This window comes from Brachyistius frenatus, unplaced genomic scaffold, assembly GCF_029030835.1.
Source record: "Brachyistius frenatus isolate BFR_SWC_R1_liver_20210118 unplaced genomic scaffold, ASM2903083v1 Contig_98, whole genome shotgun sequence".
Taxonomy (NCBI): domain Eukaryota; kingdom Metazoa; phylum Chordata; class Actinopteri; family Embiotocidae; genus Brachyistius; species Brachyistius frenatus.
The window spans coordinates 1,224,233-1,230,631 of NW_027210697.1; positions in this window are offsets into that span (position 1 = coordinate 1,224,233).

Below are 6,399 nucleotides of genomic sequence, written 5' to 3' on the forward strand. Positions count from 1 at the left end.
GGGTTTTTACACTGTCAGGAATATATTGGCAGACGCTGTTGAGGCAGATATTGATTAAACCATTCATCTGCATCATCACCTCTAGACACACACTACAGAGACATTTAGACATCCTAATGGAAGTCCTTGTGTTTATTGTGTCGGCCCCCGGCGTGTCCCCTTCCTGTGCCCGTGTTAACTGTTCCAGGCACAAGGACGAAGCGAAGGAGAACAAACAACGCTGTCTTTTTCTGGGCGACTACATCTAACTGGTTTCTCTGTACTTTTAGCGGCTAGGCTCTCAGGCCGGCAGGGAAACTTTGAAGGATGAGCACAGGGCTTCATTGTTGCATCCGTCAGCAACTATTCATCCCGCGGTGGGTGACTTAACATGGTGGAAGGGCCCCGTTGTTGAAGTATGGAAAATGCTATAGACTGTATGTTTGAGCTGCTGAAACGGCGACTCGACATCTACGAGGGTTTGTAAACAGTGAGGAAGTTCCACTGAGTGAAGCGGCGAGTGAAACAAATGTGGCCCGTCTCCCATCTTTTTTTGTTCCATTTACCTTCCAGCACTTTCTTGCTTCATCAACCCAATCCTTCAAACTCGAAGTAGGCCATATGGAAACTTATATTTATTTATAGAAAATAACTAAAATAAGATGTTCTCTCTTTGATTTATATATAAGTTCCTCATGCCCCCCCCCCTTTTTTTTGGTTACCTTTTTTCTCTCCGGCACTCAATCAAGTCATGTTTCACAGATGGTTGCCACAGTACTTGAAAAAGCATTTAAGTTATATAGGTTTTAGAGCATTTTGAGTTTGAATTTGTCTAAAACTTTAAAAACCAAGGCAAAATTCTACTGCTATTTTTATTCCTATTTAATCTTTATCTAAACAAGAAAAGCATCGACCTTAAAAATCTCCTGGCCCAGACGGGAAGCAGCGACAATGAATACACACAAACAACATAAAACAAACACGATAAAAAATAAACACGCATAAAATATCTCTCATTAACCTTTGATGACACATTTTTCAGCTACACTTAGGCAACATTAAACATTATGTGGCTGTCTTTTTTTTTTTTTTTTTGGAGTCTTCAGTGTTCTTTTTTAAGGTGACACAGCTTATTTGCATTTAACAGGTTTTTGTTTTTGCAGCTGACGGCCGAATAGCAACACAGAGGAGTGGAGAAGCTTTCCTGCAGAATCACTATTATGTTATTTACTTTTGATAAGACAGAACCACTTTTCAAAAGAAAATATGATATAATGTAGCTCTTATTGAAAGCATTTAATAAATCGAGCATATCAAATCAGTGCCTTTGTGGTTTTGTATCCAAACTCAGTATCTCGCAAAATCGTGCAACAGATCCATCAGTCCATGACGGGTACCGTGTCAGTTTCACGCTTTGCCTGGCCTGGATTAGGGTTAAATATTTTGAATTAAATATGATAATTAACAATTTGGTTGGATTTAGTCAACAAAACTGCTGCGCTGGGTGCTTAGGTTTAGGAAAAGCACATGGGTTGGGTTGAAATAAGTCATTTTATGTAACAGTACATACCTCGCATAATTTACTTAAAGTAGATTACACAAGTTAAATATGACTATTTTCAATAACTTACCTTCTTAAATGAAATCCATGTTGACTTTTGTCTTCTCAGACTCCAACAGCGGTCTCCCTCTTCCCTACTCGGACTTTATCACTCTTTGTATCCCTGGAAATGAGAATGGGCTGGTTGTACATGCGTGTACTTTTCACGCCTAAATGAGGCAAAACGCTGACACAGCATCCCCTCGTGGACTAACGGGTTTAATTACAGCCGTGTATCAGAAACATAACAAATGAGGAGAATAAGATGCATCTTGACTTTGCTCGACAATTTGGGGAATTCATTGCTTCTTGTACCGTTTCTTGATGACATGTTTTAATTGCAGGTAAAATCTGTATCTGCCATCACTGCTGGTGCTTCATACTAATGTAGTATTTTGCTGAAAATTTGATGAATATGGTACACATTGACCTCATTAGGCCCCGGGGGAGTGTGAGCGATGCCAAGATCCATTCCCTCCCGCCACTTGGTGCGACCAGCTTGCTCTTCCCCTCATCCATCTTTAATGCGTTTGCTGCGCTGGATTAATTTCTACAGTTCAACACACATCAATCACGGGGTGATATCACTCCCCACTGGGTGATTACAGTACCCCCCCCCCCCGCGCCATATTGCACTTATGTCACTTCTTTAAGTAGCTATTATAAGACTTTTGTTGGGCTTTAAAAATTGCTGGAGCAACTTCTCGGGTCAAATATTCGTCAGAGGGGGGGGGGGGATGTGATTCTCTATAATTTCATTACATAATAAATATTTAAACATTACGAGTCCCTTTAGGATGAAGATAAATGATTTGATATCGCATAAATAAATAAACATGAGCAGCAAGGCTTTATGTTTTTGCTTATCAGACAGAATGCAATTTAAGTAGTCTTCAGCTGACATTCATTTCTATATTAATCAAGATGTCTGACATGCTTCCTGTAGGGACAGTAGGTGGATACTTCTTTTATCGCCAATCTAATACATCATAAATCATTTTAAATAACAAAGCAGATAAGTCCGATCCCTTCGACAAGCATGATCTCCGACTTGAAAAACAACCTGTACGGTAATGAATAAGGAGGATGTTATCAGTCCCATTATTTCACGTGTTTATTGTTTCAGCGTTAATCCTCAGATGTATATGGTTTTTTTATTCTCTATGTAAAGGATGCAATTTGAGGGTAATTGACTCCGCCAGCCTGCCAGCCTGTGTTTTGGTGCAGTGGATGAGCAGTTTGCCAGGAGCATGCATTGATGCTCATGGCTGCCCACGGCTGCGGTGTCCCCGCTTCACCTCTCACCCTCCCCGCTTTGACTGATATTTCAATGCTCCTGCCCAAAAGAAGAAGAAGAAGAAAAACAAAAAAGGGTGACAAGGCGTCAGCGAACACGCGTCTGCATTCCTTCTGTGGGCTTTTCCTGTATTATTTTACGCAGATGAAACGATGAAACAGCAATAGCAAATTCAGAATTTTGTGAAGTTTGGTCAATTTTGGGGACATTATTTTGCTTATTTGGGGCTGTTAAGAATGCATTTAAAGTCCGGTGACAGAAAATTATTCTTAAATGGCTTAGAGGAGAAGCGACGGGTATTGCTGCTAGCCACAGTGTCTTCTTTCCTACTGCCACTGGGGTGCAGTAGAGTAAAAAAATGAACATTTGTGTCTACATTAGGAGCTGGAGGGGGGGGGCACGCCACAGATTTTTACACAAAGTCCAGTTTACTCATCAAGAGGGGTAGTTCTTAGTGTGAAGTCAGGCAGTTGCGTAATGTCTTCTTTTTTTCTGGAGGGAGCTGCCTAAAGTTAAAAAAAAAAAAAAAAAGCCCCACTGATGATGTCATCAGAGGATTAAAATCAGGATTATCTCTGCATCTTCTGCTTCAGTTTGACTTTTGTTTGCAAGTCTGTTTTGTGAATCCCTCAATTAGAGAAATCTTTGAAATGTCCCTTTTAATCAGAAAGTCAGGGACTGCTGATATGTCGAAATCCAAAACTGAACCGTAAGTCTGTATTCTATTACAACAAACACAAATATACATCATTTTTATCATTAAAGCCAAATATATATATATATAGACAGGGAAATTTAAAGTTGCATTTATCATATATATACTCACTAATGTTATGTACATATCACAACATGTCAATTTTTGTAAAACTTGGCCAAAAAAATAAATAAATGTGAAAATAAGCTTAAATCTGACGAGTATAACGGGAGAACGGGAAGAGAGAAACAATGCACATAAAAATGCCAAGATACCCCCCTAGCCTGAATCTAACCATCTCTTTAACCCCCCCCCCTCCCCCTCCACCCTCTGAGCTGCCTGATCGTCGTGCTCGTCAGCAGCGCCGACAGAGAGCAGCATCAGGTGTTGGCACCTTTTGAACTGTGCAACCCGACCCCTCCGCTGCCCATTCCTCCCCAAACTCTAATCCCACTGTAAGTCACCGGGCCATTATTCATTCAAAGCTTCCTCTCCGAGGGTTGGCTTACTTTCCTCTCAGCCCTGCTCGCTTCCTGTCTTTGTAGGTCAGGATCAGACGGTAACGAGAGACGGTTGGTAAATAAATAAATAAATACATAAACGATTATTTTCCAAAACACAGTTCACCTTCAATTATTTATTACCTTATGATTTCTGTTCAGTGTGTGGAATAGAATATACTATATTAACATAACAAAAAATATATATAATTTATTATCATATATGTACATTTTACTGTTTAATTTTGTGTTATAAATCATTTTATGCGACCATGTGGCCTGTTTTTTTGTTTGTTTTTTTTCCCTCTACTTTGACCCCTGATTTCATGTCATTAACACACTCCAGTGATGATGTGGATGTGACGCTGATCTTTATCTAATCCATCCCAGTTCCTTTTGCAGAGAAATCAATGGGGGGGGAAAGATGGACGTGAAAGTCAAAGATTGGTTCACGAGGCCGCAGCGCCGTGGACATTCTTTTGGTTTTTTTTTTCATTTTAAAATGCCAGGTCTGGTTAGTTCATGCATGGGAGGAGAGGCGAGGCAGCCGCACTGAGGGCCATGCTTCCCAGCATCCCTCCCTTTCCTTGCTCCCGCCTCGGCGTCCAAGAGCTCGGGCCTCCGGCTGTGTAGCCATGACAACCAAATGAGGTGAATGGTTGGCAGGAGAATCCTCATCACGACCACCATCCTCACAGGCCTCCTTTTTTTTTTTTTTTCCGTGGCGCATGAACGTAGTATGTGCGCATGTTTCTTGCTTCCTATTCCCCCGTGCAGTGTAATTCCCGTTCAGAATAAACGATTCTTAACTCCTTCTTCTCTGCAGCGCGCCATCGTTCTGCTTTGTGTCAAAGCCAGTGCCCCGAGGCCGAGGGTCGTTTTCCGTCCTCTGATCCTTTGACTTCAGACGTCTTAAGAAAAGCTCACTATCATGTTAGGCTGCTTCAGAAATTCTCACAATAGGACATGACAAAGGCACATGCTGAGAAAAATGTGGAGAAATGAATCATCAGCATGAGGGATGGAAAAAGAAACACAAACCTCTGTCATCCAAAGAAGTAACTCCTTCGTGCAGGGCTACATGTAGGCTAAAAAAAACCCTTCAAAAACTGCAACTGGAAAAAGCAAAACAACAAGACAGTGGTCACAAGCAGAAGAAAAAAAAAAAAAAAAACTGTCTTCGTTTTCAGATTCCACGATTGTGGAGCACAGCTAGGAATGAAGGAGATCGTCCACGAACACGCTGGATTCTTGTTATGCAAGCGGATGGTATTTGATTTTTTTTTTTTTCTTTCCCCCTAAGTCTCTAATTTCTCTAACACCCTTTCCAAAAATAGTGCACCTATTTGCATACCTGCAGCGTGATAACAGCGCTGTGTGAAATAACCCGCTGTGTGTTTACAGATGAGCCTTTCTCATTTGCTGCTGTGACAAGACAAAATCTGTCGACTCCAGCAAAGGAGAGGAAGAAGATTCACAGTTGTTATGGAGTCATGATTAACACTTTGCAGGAGATCTTGCTCTGCTGCGAATCACATTTCTGTTGTCACATTAAATTCAATTAAAAGGAAAAATAATACTGATCTTCAACCTTAAATATCGTCAGGACAATAGGAGAAGGCCGAATGAATTTGAATCCAAAAATCTTTAAGATGATCCTGAAGATGAAAAACAAATCAAAGAGAAAACTTACTGCAGTAAAGAAAATATAAATACAAGGTTTTAATAAGTCTTTTCTCCTGCAGAACATTTTCTTTACTGTTCATACCTCACGTATTGTAATGTAAATATATCTCATTAGTAGCAAATGATTGTATTCATTTGCATTCACACACACCAGAATTTCTATACAAATACAGACCAAAGGACAGAAAAAAAATATTTTATTATTATTAGAATTTTTTTTTTTTTTTTACCAAACATCAATATACAGCTACACATACGGTCTGTTTGACATTTGGAAACGCACTCGGTGGCAGCGTCGCACTCTCTTCCGTCACCTCATTCAGATGGGAGCCGTTCTGACATTTATCTGACAAAACTCAAACATGGATTTTGGTATTTTAAGCAATATCGAGACGAACTGTACGAAAAGCAGCCGCCACCGTCTCTGCTTTCTGGGGTGCGCAATGCCAGAAAAAAAAAAAGAAAGAAGTATTTTGGGGACTGACGGTGTAAATAAATGCTTCATTCTGAAAGGTGTGATAGAAAAATAGACATGAATCTGAACTTTATACTGGAGGTACACGCCAACAGTGCATGCTCTTATGTGCCGATATTGGTACTTAATAAAATGAGTAAGAGAAAGAAAATGGTCATGCTAACATAT